This window comes from Salvelinus sp. IW2-2015, linkage group LG14, assembly GCF_002910315.2.
Source record: "Salvelinus sp. IW2-2015 linkage group LG14, ASM291031v2, whole genome shotgun sequence".
Taxonomy (NCBI): domain Eukaryota; kingdom Metazoa; phylum Chordata; class Actinopteri; order Salmoniformes; family Salmonidae; genus Salvelinus; species Salvelinus sp. IW2-2015.
This window is the reverse complement of record NC_036854.1, coordinates 41,613,711-41,630,242: the sequence shown is the minus strand read 5'-3', so window position 1 is coordinate 41,630,242 and position 16,532 is coordinate 41,613,711. Positions and strand designations below refer to the sequence as shown.

The 16,532-nt window shown below is 42.5% G+C and overlaps 1 pseudogene; it reads right to left on the bottom strand.

Moving 5' to 3' along the window:
• Positions 1–16,532, bottom strand: part of LOC111973562 (partitioning defective 3 homolog) — an 807,950-nt pseudogene that overhangs the window by 366,005 nt on the left and 425,413 nt on the right.

Sequence of the window (16,532 nt, the reverse complement as noted above, 5' to 3'; positions counted from 1 at the left end):
CTGCGCAGACAAAACCATTCTGTATACATCTGGCCCTTCTATGGACACTGTGTTAACAAACCTCCAAACGAGCTTCAATGCCATACAACACTCCTTCCGTGGCCTCCAACTGATCTTAAATACTAGCAAAACTAAATGCATGCTTTTCAACCGATCGCTTCCCGCACCCACCCGCCCGACTAGCATCACTACTCTGGACGGTTCTGACTTAGAATATGTGGACATCTACAAATACTTAGGTGTCTGGCTAGACTGGAAACTTTCCTTCCAGACTCATATTAAGCATCTCCAATCCAAATTAAATCAAGAATCAGCTTCCTATTTCGCAACAAAGCCTCCTTCACTCATGCTGCCAAACATACCCTCATAAAACTGACTATCCTACCGATCCTCAACTTCGGCGATGTCATTTACAAAATAGCCTCCAACACTCTACTCAGCAAACTGGATGCAATCCGTTTTGTCACCAAAGCCCCATATTCCACCCACCACTGCGACCTGTATGCTCTCGTCGGCTGGCCCTCGCTACATATTCGTCGCCAAACCCACTGGCTCCAGGTCATCTATATGTCTTTGCTAGATTTAAGCTCCGCCTTATCTCCGCTCACTGGTCACCATAGCAACACCCACKCATAGCAAGCGCTCGAGCAGGCATATCTCATTGGTCATCCCCAAAGCCAACACCTCATTTGGCCGCCTTTCCTTCCAATTCTCTGCTGCCAATGATTGGAACGAATTGCAAAAATCGCTGAAGTTGGAGACTTATATCACCCTCACTAACTTTAAGCATCAGCTATCTGAGCAGCTTACCGATCACTGCATCTGTACACAGCCCATCTGTAAATAGCCCATCCAACTACCTACCTCATCCCCATATTGTTTTTACTTACTTTTTTGGCTCTTTTGCACACCAGTATCTCTACTTGCACATCATCATCTGCACATGTATCATTCCAGTGATCATTTGCTAAATTGTAATTATTTCGCTACTATGGCCTATTTATTGCCTTACCTCCTTACTCCATTTGCACACACTGTATATAGATTTTTCTATTCTGTTATTGACTGTACTTTTGTTTATCCCACGTGTAACTCTGTGTTGTTGTTTTTTGTCACACTGCTGTGCTTTATCTTGGCCAGGTCACAGTTGTAAATGAGAACTTGTTCTCAACTGGTCTACCTGGTTAAAAAAAGGTTTAAAAAAATAATATATATATATATATATCCTCTCAGGCTCTGTCAGGTTGGATGGGGTGCTGCAGAGATGATTGTTCTTCTGGAAGGTTCTCCCATCTCCACAGAGGAACTCTGGAGCTCTGTCAGAGTGACCATCAGGTGCTTGGTCACCTCCCTGACCAAGGCCCTTCTCCCCCAATTGCTCAGTTTGGCCGGGCGGCCAGATCTAGGAAGAATCTTGGTGGTTCGAAACTTCTTCCATTTAAGAATGATGGAGGCCACTGTGTTCTTGGGGACCTTCAATGCTGCAGAGATTTTTAGTACTCTTCCCCAGATCTGTGCCTCGACACAATCCTGTCTCAGAGCTCTACGGACAATTCCTTTGACCTCATGGCTTGGTTTTTGCTCTGACATGCACTGTCAACTGCGGGACCTTATATAGGCAGGTGTGTGCCTTTCCAAATAATGTCCAATCAATTGAATTTACCACAGGTGGACTCCAATCAAGTTGTAGAAACATCTCAAGGATGATCAATGGAAACAGGATCCACCTGAGCTCAATTTCGAGTCTCATAGTAAAGGGTCTGAATACTTACGTAAATAAGGTGTTTCTGTGTTAAATGTTTTCCAAATTTGCACAAAAGAAATCAAGAAATCTATCTTCACGTTGTTATTTTAGAATAGGTTATCTTAGAATAAGGCTGTATCGTAACAAAATGTGGAAAAAGTCAAGGGGCCTGAATACTTTCCGAATGCACTGTACATGCATTATATATATATAGCTAGATTGTCAGTATCTCTGTTTTCTGTACTGCCTCGAATTTCCATCATCCAAGAAAACCTCCATATTGAAATGAACCCTCTTCAGTGAAACTGAGTTGATTATACTCAAGGTTTCTACTACACTGCAGCGTGTCTGTAATTAATCTGTCACTAATTTACATTTAAATAATCTCTGAGAAGGCCTATGGGGATCTTAATTGCAAATAGCCTGGGTTCTCCTCCAATGGGCTGCATGCCTACGGTGGTATATGCGTCACAATGAGGCGTGAGGTAGATGGCCCTGGGATTAAGCTTTATTAATGTCTCGCACATTACTGCCTGATTGGCTGGCTTTGACAGGGAAAAAAAGAAAGGTTCTTATCAGGAAAATAAAAAAGGTAAGTCCTTGATGGATTTTTAGCATAGCTAGATGAGATGAGATGAGACTGACTGTGCTGTGGTGATTGAAAAGTATTGGCCTGCATCCCAAATTATTGCCTATTCCCTACGCAATGCACTACGATTGACCAGGACCCACAGGGTGCCATTTGGAACGCAGCCTTGGTTCACATTTCAAAGGATGAAGCGCCAAGGACTTGTTTTCTTCTCGTTCCGTCGAGTTATCAGCGGTTGCTTTCTGCATCCATCTCAAAGGAAATTACTGAAATGAAATCTCACCATGAGGCGGTGTATGACAAGAATAGCATGCTGAATCTCGTAGTTTAAGCCCTATTCAATTATGCAAAAAAATAAATATTTTTTTTGCCTATCCCCACTTTGGGATATGATAAGACTAACAGGGTCTGGACAGATATCAATTCTATCACTCATACTGAGACGTGCTTATCATATCGTTAAGTGCAAAGGCGGCATATCTCAGAACTGAGCTGCATCTTGGCCATTAAGGCTAAGATTAGCAACAGCACTAATGTTAGATGCTCTTAATGACGCTGTCACTGATAACACACTAAAGATTGTAATCTTACTGGCCCTCCTGGGGGAATGTAAAACGCTGTGTGTGTGTGTGTTTGGTTTGTTTTTATCAAGCAGCCCACTAAAAGTCTGTTGCCAAAAAAATGAGAACGAGAGAAATCAACCGTGACGAAGGTCTAAATATGATAGAACACTTAATTTCACATTAGCCACACAAAGACTGACAGGAACGAGCCGAGGCAAAACAGCAAGAACAATCTCTGGTGTTTCAATCAAAAAGCCTCGGAAAATAAAAGTTTAGGTACTTGCCAAGCTCAGATTGCAGGAGGGAGTCCACAGAAAAGTGAACTGAATAGGGGCAATTAAAACGATCCCTGTGTTCCCGCCGCAGACAGCAAATGTTTTGACACTACATTCAAAGTGTATCATTAAATCTCTCCATTTCAATAGAGAAAAGGGAGATTCATTTCAGTGTGTGTGTGTGAATGAGAGTTCTGACTGAAATGTAAAATTGCTAGGCTCATTTCAACATACACAATATAGGGGGATTTTAACTCAGAATCTCTGTTTAGAAACAAGAAACCCCTGATAACATATATAAGGGAATGCAGTAGCTCGGTAGGATATCTTGTGGGGACACATTTGCAGAAGGCGATGCCACGTTCTCATTTTATGWGAATAAAAGTCTTGGTTGTAGGAAAAGCAAAAGGCTTATCTGTCAATGTTGACTATTAAACCCTGTGATGATATAATATCATATCAAATCAGAGTTATTTGAATTTCATGGGAGAAGAGAAAATATTCCTCGGCAGAGGAAAGGAAGGAGGAAATCGTAGAGCTTGTCCCATTTTTTTTCTTGGGCAAGATAAGACAGCATTTAGTGGTTTGCAGACAGAGCTTATGAGAACAAAGAMATGCAAATAATTCCATGCAAATTATTCCCCTCTTTTTCAAATTTCCCCAGGTTGCTTTAATGGAATCCATTCATGGAGAATTAATGAAAAATATATCTGGTGATTACTGTGGTGGCGTTGCAGGGTATTACCTGTTCAGGAATGTAACACGTCCCTGCCTCTATCTCCAATGCATGCCTTTGTGTCAAGAAACACCTGCCAACTGATGTGCTCAGTCAAAGGGAAGGGGGAGACTAGGTAATACTTTGAGAATTTAAGTTATTTCTGGTCTCAATTTTAGTCAATACATTTGGCCGTACAGTCAGAGTATGTAAAGAATCCAAGAATCCAGTTTCTACTCAACATAAAACAGATTTACCTGTACCAATGTGTTATGACACTAAGAAAGTAAAAACATAAATAAAAAGGAACCGTTAGAGAACATGATGACAAACTTTTCTATTGAATCCCAAAATAAAGAATGTTTTCTGAATCTAGGCACAACATTGAAAAAGAACGTGCATACATAAAAGCTTACAACATAAAACATCCAGGACCATAAGCCAAGATGCAAAAAAGCAGTACTCGTGTGTTTTGTTGGCAAACAATGGAAGCGCTTTCCTTGTTCTGTTTGTAGTCTGCTTGGAATAAATGACAATGCAGTTTAAATGGCTGTGAGCCCTCAGGGAAGACATGGAGAAGCAGTCTCGAACAATTCACTTCTACACTAACCCTATGCATATTAATGGGACTCTGATGTAGATGCTGATTGGATGCTTATTCCCTTCTGCATGCCTCTCACTAAGTAATGTATAAGAGAAAACCTACAGAACTTGAGTGAGGGGTGGATCCATAGAGATATTAGCAAATCAATGTTCTATATGTAATTAAAAAGTGGTTGGTTCGAGCCCTGAATGCTGATTGGCTGACAGCCGTGGTATGTCAGACCGTATACCACGGGTGTGATYAAACATTTATTTTTACTGCTTTAATTACGTTGGTAACCAGTTTATAATAGCAATAAGGCACCTTGGGGGTTTGTGGTATATGGCCAACATACCACGGCTAAGGGCTGTATCTAGGCACTCCGCGATGCGTTGTGTGTAAGAACAGCCCTTAGCCTTGGTATATTAACCATATACCACACCCCCTCGGGCCTTATTGCTTAATTATATGGGTGGATCCTTCTTCTATATTCAAATTGTCTCATTTTGGAACTATCGGCCAGTTACTTTATTTAACACTGACCATGAACTACAGAAACTACATAGGTTTGCTTAATAAAACCAAGATCTATAAACTACACATACAATGAGTTATGCTTTATAAAACCAAGGTCTATAAACTACACATACAATGAGTTATGCTTTATAAAACCAAGGTCTATAAACTACACATAAAATGAGTTATGCTTTTATAAACAAAGGTCTATAAACTACACATAAAATGAGTTATGCTTATTAAAACCAGGTCTATAAACTACACATAAAATGAGTTATGCTTTATAAAACCAAGGTCTATAAACTACACATAAAATGAGTTATGTCTTTATAAACCAAGGTCTATAAACTACACATAAAATGAGTAATGCTTTATAAAACCAAGGTCTATAAACTACACATAAAATGAGTTATGCTTTATGAAATTGAGGTCTATAAACTACACAAAAAATGAGTTATGCTTTATAAAACCAAGGTCTTATAGTCTGAACACTTAACACTCACATGTCTCCATTCCCTTCAGGTCCACACTCATCCATAGCAGTAACGATTACTCCTGGCCTGTCGTATGATTTGTCGATGGCTGCCCGGAAGCTCTCGTTGCAGCCCCGCCCCCTGATGATTCGTGGGCGTGGCCTGTGGAGGTTAATTTCCCCGTTGAGTGTAACCTCGGCAACGGCAGTCTGGAGGCTCTCCAGGGAGCTGGACTTCTTCAGGCCCAGAGAGGGACCAATTGTTTCACCTGTCGAAGAGCCTGAAGGAAGGAGAAGTGGTAACACTTGACTTAGAGTGGTGATATGTAGCATTCATAAAGCCTTCCTATGCATGACAAAGACTCATAATGCCCTACATACGTTTATAAAGTCTTTATAGGACTTCTTGAGGCCAAGGGAGGTGCTTCTCCTGTCGAAGAGTCTGATAAAGGAGAAGTCCGAACACAGGTCTAAGAACAATTGAGTTTGGCCGTATCCTAAATGGCACCCTATTAATACCCTACGGACTTGGTCAAAAGGCTATATAGGAAATAGACAAAGATTTCATGATGCGTGATATTCATACCCTGAAAATGTGTCCTGAAACGTTATATTCTATGCTGAACTCTGATTGCTATAAATCATTTAGGTTTTCCTAGTTTCCTAAGACCGAAAGAAAATGAGATGATGTAAAACCCTCCACTTGGCGTGTAATTCACTATAAGAGAAGAGGGATGGGCTATAGTCTGTGGGAATTCATCTGGAAAATAAATGATGAATTGGAGTGTGTGAAACATTGTGAGGGTATATCTATCTATCTTTGTAGGAGCAAGACAAAGAGAAAACAGAGTAAACCCTTGTTCTCATTTCAACAATGTTTGACAAAGTTTCTCAGACTGCGTAATGTGCCTGAAATGTGTGCGTGTAAACTGACTACATTTTCAAAACACAGCGAGCTTCCAAATGTCTATATACTAAAGTGTGTACAGTACTGTAGGCAAGAGTGAGCAGCCATGGTTTACAGAACAGAAATTAGATTAACATAACATCACTCTGATCTAGAGCAGAACAGGGGAAAGATAGGGGTGGAAGTGAGGATGGGATGCAGAGTTAGAGGGGAGGAGGGAGAACGCGTTAGAAGACAGTAGGATAATCAGAAGTATTGTAGACTAAACACAGCCCATTCACTTCCTACTGCCGTGGCCTCCTCGATGTCACTACTCTGAACCTTCCACGGAATGGCCTTTCATGCGTCTAATCCGTTTTTTAAAGCCCTTCGCAACACGGCTTTTAAAGGACACAAACAGCCTCACTTCAAAACGAGAAGATTAAGGTTGTGCAGATGGTAGATAACAGAATATGAACGCAGGGTCACACACCACACCATACCCAAAATGGGAATGCMCATGTATAGAGAGAATGCATGCTATAGCCAGGTGGGCCTTTTACAACACAGAGATTTCCCAAACTGTTGCCAACACCAGCCACCTGTTAGATCTAGTAGAGATAAACGGTATGGAATCTTTACAAACTCCTGTCAAGACAAGTAGCCTACCTCATCCTCACCCACACCACACAAACAACAAAGAAAGAAGATGTCAGCGAAGTATGACATCACAGTGTACAGAACGAAACTACTGATGGAACAAAACGTGTGGCCCCGTGACAACTAATTTCATTGAAATATGCTTTATTATGGATCCCGTTCATGCAAAATGCATGTAATTAACATGCAAATTAGAAGAAAACAACAATTGCCGAAGACGTGCGTCTGTTGTCAGTAACTCTAAAAGGAGATTGTATGTATGGCACAATATGAAAACTTTCTTTTGTTTGTTGTTCTTGTCAGGTATAACCACCACTTAGAAGACTGTTGACATTAGCACTAGATTTACTGATAGGTATGCTTGTAAGACGCCAGATCTGTAGATGATTAGCAGATTGAGTGTTGGACAGCAACCTCATATCTACCTCTGGAAAAAACCTTTAGACAGCTATCATTCGTTTTCCAATGGCTGCTGTGCGTTTGTTTAAGGTATGGAAGTGGAGCGAGACTGAGGGTATTGGTATTTAATTTTGTCAGGCGGCGTCAGTCAGTTCCCCAGAGCTCTGGCCTCACCAGATAGCCATGTTAAACAAGCAGGCATTTTGATTTTCTGTCCCCATCCATTCACTTATTCTTCATTGTGCTGTATTAACAAATAACAACCACCTTCCAACAAAACAGAATAGATTTTAAATCTGCTTCTAACCAGCGTGTTAATAAGAAACTTTGAACGAGGAAACAGTGAATAGATTGTTGATAAACTTTTGATTGAATTTGTCCTGTCTGGGTTTTGACCACCGTTCAGTGGAAGCTGAGGACTCTCTAAGGACTGTGCATATGGGAATGAGGCCCACAGACCAGCATTGTCTGTTTAGACCCCTCAGGTCCAAAACACACATAGCATGTGCTGCCAGGTTCCATGCAGCTTCGCTTCATGTAAACACCCAGCCAGCCAGCCAGCCAGCCAGCCACCCAGCCCCCACCAAACCTATGGAGGCCCGTAGCTACCATGTGGTCTCGTTTCGGCCTTCTGCCCCCCACGTTTCCTTCAGTCATCAATAACACCCCTGACTTGTTTTAAGGGCCCTAAACGGAGCGTGGCCTATTGCTGCTGAGCTCTCACAGTGGATCTGTGGATGAACAGACACGGAGCCAAACACAGTGGATCTGTGGATGAACAGACACGGAGCCAAACACAGATTAGGGATAAGAAAATAAACCCCCATCAGAGAAAGAAAACAATTACGAATCTATTTCCTTCTCCCTCTTATGGAATGAATACCCCCTCTGAAAAACATTTATAAGTCCGAGAGGAGTAGAGTGGTTGGTTGTGTAGTAATTACAGGTGATTTGAGTGGGGAGATCGGGAGAAGGAGAGGAAGTCTAAAGTACTCCAGGCGATATAGAAGGCAACATGCCAGCCCAGGACAGTAATCCATGTGTTGCCTGCTACTGTTATCATAATTTCACAAGCAGAAGCAGCTTCAGACGCCCGTCTTCTACTGTCTGAAAGCACCAGGCTGCTAATCTCTACTTGATCCTTTAGCCAAGTAAACCTGCAGTGGCTACGTTTGTGATTAGCCGAGAACCGTGCCAAAAGCTTCTATATCAAAGTGACATCACAATCTGCTTCTTACAGAAGTGAACGACTGTGAAAAAAGGAATTCTGTTGATCAAGGATGACTCACTCCTCAGCAGTCTAGGGATGCATCCCAAATGGCAACCTATTCCATATTTAGTGCACTATTTTGCTTTTCTCCTGGGAGGTGATGCCAAAGAAAAATGGCCATCCTGGATGGACAATAAAGTTTAATTCTATTCTACTTTTCCGATTGGCCCAGGTCAAAATTAGTACACTTCACAGCATATAAGGAATCGGATGCCATTTGGGAGGAATCCTAGACCATGTTTTTTAGACTAGGGGAGGAAACATAACCACAGGTGGTCTGGTCATCCAAGCCACTAACCTCTGACCTTACTGTGACAAGATGTGTGTCTCCTGTCTCTCAGCGCTGCTTGGATCCACTGGTCCATGGGTCACTACTCCCCCGTCTGGCTGTACCGAGGTCAGTCGTTAGCTGTTACTGTATGTATAAACTGAGGCTACACAGCTCTCCATAATAACCCTGTCACAGCTAATAAAGACTCCTGTTCCCAGCAGGCCCCAGAGGACCATGCTACCAACTACACAGATACATGGATGTGTCCCAAATGGCACCATATTCCCTATATAGTGCACTACTTTGGACCAGTACGAGTAGGTTCACCAGAGGGCCACACTGCTAACCACTCAGATGCATGCTTAAAGGAAGAGCAATTGCAAGACGCAACATCACCAGTAAGTGGATCCACATCTTCCAGCTGACGGAGACAATAAAACAGAACTTTACAGTGTGTTTGAAATGTCAGCAGGGTTACAGGTACCCTTGTGAAGCACCACCGGGAACAGAACAGCCATTTAACTGTGTTGTTCCTCAGGAAAGCAAGGCACATCTCTGATTACTGACTTCGTTTTATATGACAATGAAGGAGATTTGCTCATCTTATCGTACCACCTGGGTGGAAGTGGGCATCATCTGGATTCATTTCTCAAAAGAACCACTTGTGTCAGATGAAGGACATGGGAGGACAGACGGACATGAAAAACAGGAATAACAGGAAATTGCATCCCCCGGTAAGGACGTGGCATAATTCTCCATATGTTGGAGGATGTGCCTTAATCAACATACTCCAAATGCCATGTAAATGTGAGGCTTTGGAAGCTTATGCATAAATCCAGACAAACAGAATAGAGCACACACCGAAGCTGGGCGGGTGCATGTTTGACACAATAGGATTGTGGGGGATAAACCCACGGACGGATACAACAGTTTATGGAAACACAAATGGCATCTGCCGCTCTCTCTCTCCCTCATCTGCCATTCTCCGAATCTGGGAATGATCACCCTTTCGTATTCTGAATCAGGCTAGATCGGTGTGTAGTGTTTCTGTCTGGGAATGGCACAGAGGCCTCTGATTGGTCCGTGCTTTTGCCTTTGTTTTCATCTGAATCTCTCCGAACCTCTCCAGGGARGTTTTGACTGACAGCTCTCAATATGCCAGGTCCTATCCCACAACCAACCCACGCTGCCACGTCTTCTGCTCATTGGGGAAGAAATAATACATATTCCCTATCGCAGCCCGACACAGGTATGACACTCACCGCACGTTCAGAGAAGAAATAGAGGGAAGCATAAAGATGCGACACACCCGCAGAAAAACTGCCAAAACGCACCAGCAAATATTAGTGACCAAGATGAATGTGCAATATATTCTTACAGTAATAAGGCGAAACCAAAGGCAACCAGGAGGACATTTAATTGGAGAAGAGCGATGATCATTAAGCGTTAAAGGGAGGTATTGCAAACTATATGAATAAATCACTAGTGATTATTACAGTAGTAGCTCCAGCAGCCCCATAGTATAATTACAATGGCTGCGTCCAAAATGGCACAATAATTCCCTATTTAGTGCACACATTTTGACCAATCCCTATAGGGCTCTGGTCAAAAGGAGTGCATTATATAGGGAACATGGTGCCATTTGGAAAGCAGCCAAGGAGCAATGCTCCCACCACCATTATTCACAACCACTTCATCCTTGCATGTAAAGATTTTTGTATGGACGGGGAGGACAGGGGCTCCATTATGCCTAATGTATTCAGTGTGTGGAGGGTTTAAAGCGCAGCGTTAAAAGGGTAATTAAGCTAAAAATAGTCCCAGGGTGGCGTGGCGGGGCCATGTCCTGGTATCCCTGAGGAAGACATGCGGCCCTGGGTCGACGAGGCTCCTTGTCTCTGCCAACTCCTGGGCTGTGTCTCAAATGGCACCATATTCCCTATATAGTGCACTACTTTTGACCCGAGCCCTATAAAAGTAGTAGTACACTATATAGGGAATAGGGTGCCATTTGGGACACTGGTTCATTAGGAGGACCAGAGGACGTCCTATATCCTCCAATCCACACTGTTCTACATGTAACATAATGTCACCCCATTATCATTACTGTGACTCAACATCTCAATCAGAGGCATTGTCATTGTTTGGCTAAGTAGCCATGACATTGGTGGTGCTGGTGGTGGTGACGCGAGCACAGAACTAGAATGTGTTCTATTTCTATGGACATGAGAGCAATACTCTACATCAAAATAGCTGGGTCATATAGTGAACAAAAATATAAAACGCATAATGGAACAGTTTCAACAATTTTACTGAGTTACAGTTCATATAAGGAAATCAGACAATTGAAATCAATTCCAGACCCTAATCTATGGATTTCACATGACTGGGCAGGGGTGCAGCCTTGGGAGCTAGGCCCAGCCAATCTGAATGAGTTTTGAAGAAGCCGGATGTAGAGGTCCTGGGCTGGCGTGGTTACACATGGTCTGAAGTTGTAAGGCCAGTTGGATGTACTGCCAAATTCTCAAAAACAATGTTGGAGGCGGCTTATGGTAGAGAAATTAACATTCAATTATCTGGCAACAGCTCTGGTGGACGTTCCTGCAGTCAGCATACCAATTGCACGCTTCTTGAAAACTCGAGACATCTCTGGCATCGTGTTGTGTGACAAAACTGGACATTTGAGTGGCCTTTAATTGTCCCCAGCACAAGGTGCACCTCTGTAATGACAATGCTGGTTAATCAGCTACTTCATATGCCACACATGTCAGTTGGATGGATTATCTTGGCAAAGGAAAAATGCTCACTAACACGGATGTAAACATCTTTATGCACAAKATTGGAGAGAAATGAGCTTTTTTGGAAAATGTATGTGAACTTTTATTTCAGCTCARGAAACATGGGACCAATAGTTTACATGTTGCATTTATATTTTTGTTCAGTATAGATGACCTATAGTTAGGCTGTGATCCTGTCCTGCTCATTCAGTGAATCACTTGTATTTATTTCACTAATGTGCAATAGGTAGGAGAAAGAATAGATTTTGGCTGCTGTTTAGTAAAAGTGCTGTTTGCATTGTCCAGCTCTCAACACATGCTGTGCCTGGTGAGTACACACGTTGTAGTAGACCCGTTCTAATGGTGAGTACACACGTTGTAGTAGACCCGTTCTAATGGAAGGTGAGTACACACGTTGTAGTAGACCCGTTCTAATGTGAAAGTACACACGTATGTAGCGTAGAACCCGTTCTAATGGAAGGTGAGTACACACGGTGTAGTAGACCCGGTGCTAATGGAAGGTGAGTACACACGTTGTAGTAACCCGTTCTAATGGTGAGTACACACGTTGTAGTAGACCCGTCTAATGTGTGAGTACACACGTTGTAGTAGACCCGTTCTAAATGGAAGGTGAGTACACACGTTGTAGTAGGACCCGTTCTAATGGTGAGTACACACTGTGTAGTAGACCCGCTCTAATGTGAGTACACACGTTGTAGTAACCCGTTCTAAGGTGAGTACACACGTTGTAGTAGACCCTGTCGAATGGGAGGACACACGTTGTAGTAGACCCGTTCTAATGGTGAGTACACACGTTGTAGTAGACCCGTTCTAATGGTGAGTACACACGTTGTAGTAGACCCGTTCTAATGGAAGGTGAATACACACGTTGTAGTAGACCCGTTCTAATGGAAGGTGAGTACACACGTTGTAGTAGACCCGTTCTAATGAGTGAGTACACGTTGTAGTAGACCCGTGGTAATGCGTGAGTACACACGTTGTAGTAGACCCGTTCTAATGAAGGTGAGTACACACGTTGTAGTAGACCCGTTCTAATGGTGAGTACACACGTTGTAGTAGACCCGTTCTAATGGTGAGTACACACGTTGTAGTAGACCCGTTCTAATGGTGAGTACACACGTTGTAGTAGACCCGTTCTAATGGTGAGTACAAACACGTTGTAGTAGACCGTTCTAATGGAAGGTGAGAACACACGTTGTAGTAGACCCGTTCTAATGGAAGGTGAGTACACACGTTGTAGTAGACCCGTTCTTAATGGAAGGTGAGTACACACGTGTGTAGTAGACCCGTTCTAATGGAAGGTGAGTACACACGTTGTAGTAGACCCGTTCTAATGGAAGGTGAGTACACACGTTGTAGTAGACCCTTCTAATGGTGAGTCACACGTTGTAGTATACCCGTTCTAATGGAAGGTGAGAACACACGTTGTAGTAGACCCGTTCTAATGGAAGGTGAGAACACACGTTGTAGTAGACCCGTTCTAATGAGGTGAGTACACCACGTTGTAGTAGACCCGTTCTAATGGTGAGTACACACGTTGTAGTAGACCCGTTCTAATGGAAGGTGAGAAACACAGTTGTAGTAGACCCGTTCTAATGGTGAGTAACACACGTTGTAGTAGACCCGTTCTAATGGAAGTGAGAACACACGTGTAGTAGACCCGTTCTAATGGAAGGTGAGAACACACGTTGTAGTAGACCCTTCAATGGTGAGTACACACGTTGTGTAGACCCGTTCTAATGGTGAGTACACACGTTGTAGTAGACCCGTTCTAATGGTGAGTTGACACACGTTGTAGTAGACCCGTTCTAATGGAAGGTGAGAACACACTGGCTTGTCATTGATGGATTAATTCCATTCAGCTAAAGAGGCCAACTGGCATTGAGCATCTCTATTTCAAATGGGACTACATTGCCTCACTCCTCACAACCCTACCCCTACACCTTTCAGCATAATGAATGTTTTCTTCTATCATATTCACTACAGAACAAGCATGGTGGCAACGTTTCAGACAACTGCTGCCAAACCTCTATTCAACACCATGCCACTCTCTTTTTCTCTCCCTACAAAATATGAAAACCCTTTTTGTGCTCACTGCAATTACCTCAAATGGCATCATAAATATCCTTCCATTTCTCTGGCCGAGGAATAATCAGACAAAGAGCGAAGAGAAAAACAAAAGTTACCCGTTATGAGATGGCAAAGGGGTCAATGAGAATACCGCCCCTTTCCCAAACCCTTCTCTTGACATCTGACCCCAACTCAAAAAGACGAGCCAATCAGAGATGAGCTTGTTATTCCAAAGTGCTGTGCGATTAGCCGGTTCAGTGGCGGTGGTGATGAACAATACGCCCTGATTGGTGGTTAGTGCTTACCTTCCATGTTTTCTGTGCTGGGGGTGAGGTGGGGGTTAAACTCGTCTGATACTGTTAAAGAGGCATAAACAAGTGTGATTGGTTAGTTAGTGCCCACATTCCACATTCCAAATCAGAACACCATTCCAGAGCATCTCTAGTACCCTTTTCACACTATCGTGGCAACCAGAACCACACTGGCTCTGATATGGTTCCAGCAACTAGTGTGAAAAGGGTTTGAATTAGTCTTTGTGTTACTGTGGCCAGTCTCCAAGGCTAGCCTAGTCAGCCAACATGCATATTATCACTGTGAAAAGGGAGGAAGAGAAAGACTATTGAAGAGCTTTTGGAATAACAATCAGAAGTGGAGAGATATTAAAACACCATGCAGTTCTGTCGATCATTGGATTATTCAGGCTGACTGGATATAACATGTTAGCATATTCCTCTCAGCCACAGAGAGGTGTGCAGTATTCAGCCCCTTATTTTCTCCTCCTCTCAATCTTGTTCTACATCTAAATGGAATAAAACCTTAAGGTGTCTGGGCAGCTTAGTGTGTAGCACATATTTATGGAGATGGGTCATGAAAGTCATGAAACGTTAGCAGTTGACGCTGATCTGATTTGGCACAGAGCTCCTGAAATGAGATTAACGAGGGGAGAAAAACACCTGACTTAGAAATATTTCAAAGAAAAACAGTTTCTGTGGAGAAATAGCTTTGTTAAACATGCTAAGAGCTACGCGAGGGTGATTTGTCAGGTTCGAGAAGCGCTTGAGATCCCGACGGCGAGGGAATGTTCCGCTCATTTCTGACATGCGGTTATGCCCGGTCATATTCCGATGCCTCATCTGATTCGTCATGATGTGCCCAATGGGTTCCTGAGTTTTGATAATCTATCACTGACAAGCCCATCTTAATGCTCCAAGTGATGCTTGGAGGCATTAGCTGTTATTTGCAAAGTAAAACTGTCTATTCAACAACAGCTACCATAAAGCTTTCGATAAGTGATCTTACTTTTTCCTCACTCATCAAATTCTCATTAGAGAAAAAAAAAACTTGAATTGCTGACAGCACTTAGTGGCACAATTAAAAAGCTTTTTGATGAACCACGATAGTGTGTGCCTTTTCGATGATGGGACCTTTAGCTACTAAGAAATAGGAGCTTCAGGTTACGGTTTTCAGCTTCCTATGGACTTCTCATCAGATCTAAACACTTCCTCCAATCATTTGAATCAGTCAGTGAAACCCATCCATTGGCCAGCGGGGATTATTATATATTTTTATACTAAGTCTTAGTTTGAGGACTCTGGGTTTGTGATGAACTTTTATACCTTTTAGAGTTTGAGGGAAACTGCTAAGCCAGTCCCTGGAGGATAAAAGTCCTGTCAGGTCAAGACTCTAGATACTTAAAGACATAAAAATGGCTGTTATCTGTCATGATAACTCAATGATGCGAGGTACAGAGCCAGATGGTCCTTTGGGGAGTGACTTGAAGTGTTCCTCACCATGTTTCTCGTCAAGTCTAGCATTCCATCCCACATCACCTGTCTGTCTATTCCCATCGCCAGGATCTTTCACAAAGCACCAAAACTGCACTCTGACCCTAATGGGCATGTTCCAGGACAATTGTTCCTATCAGTCTCGAAGGGCTAGGAAAAAATAAGGTTTTGTACAGTCACACTGCAAATAATTTACCCATGTTTCACAATGGGCCACTGGGCACAGGTTTACAATGTCACATGTTAAGGGACAGAGGGGAAGGGGGGTTGAAGGAGGACCCAGGGGTTTGGAGTGTTGGTGTTAAACAACCAGGGCCCAGATTCACAAAACACATCACGAAAAAACTTAAGAAGCTTCTTAAAAAAAAAAAAAAAGAAGTTCATAAGATAGTTCGTAAGTGCAATTCCTCAATAATACCTTAAGATTTTATGATTTTCTTACAAACTTYTCAAATATCTTCTTACAAATCTTGCTTGTCGATTGTTTTAGCTAGCTATCTAGCTAGCAATAGCATTCATGTTAGCATATCTCTTACTGAAATTACTGTGCTAAAACATGTTCTTGGATTTAAAATAATCAATACTGAAACTTTAAGATGAAGTTTGTGAGTGAATTAAACATGTTTAATTGCTTTCAGGAGCTTTTTCTCTCACTACCCTGAGTTTAAGACAAGGGTTTAACCATCTTGGAATTAACAACATTTCCAAGAACTTTATTTTCAAGAATCTCATTTCTAGGTCCATGCTCTTGGACGTGTACAGTAGTTATTACCTAGGTCCATGCTCTTGGACCTGTACAGTAGTTATTACCTAGGTCCATTCTCAGACTTGTGAAGTAGTTATTACCTAGGTCCATTCTCAGACTTGTACAGTAGTTATTACCTAGGTCCATGCTCTTGGACGTGTTCAGTAGTTATTACCTAGGTCCATGCTCTTGGAC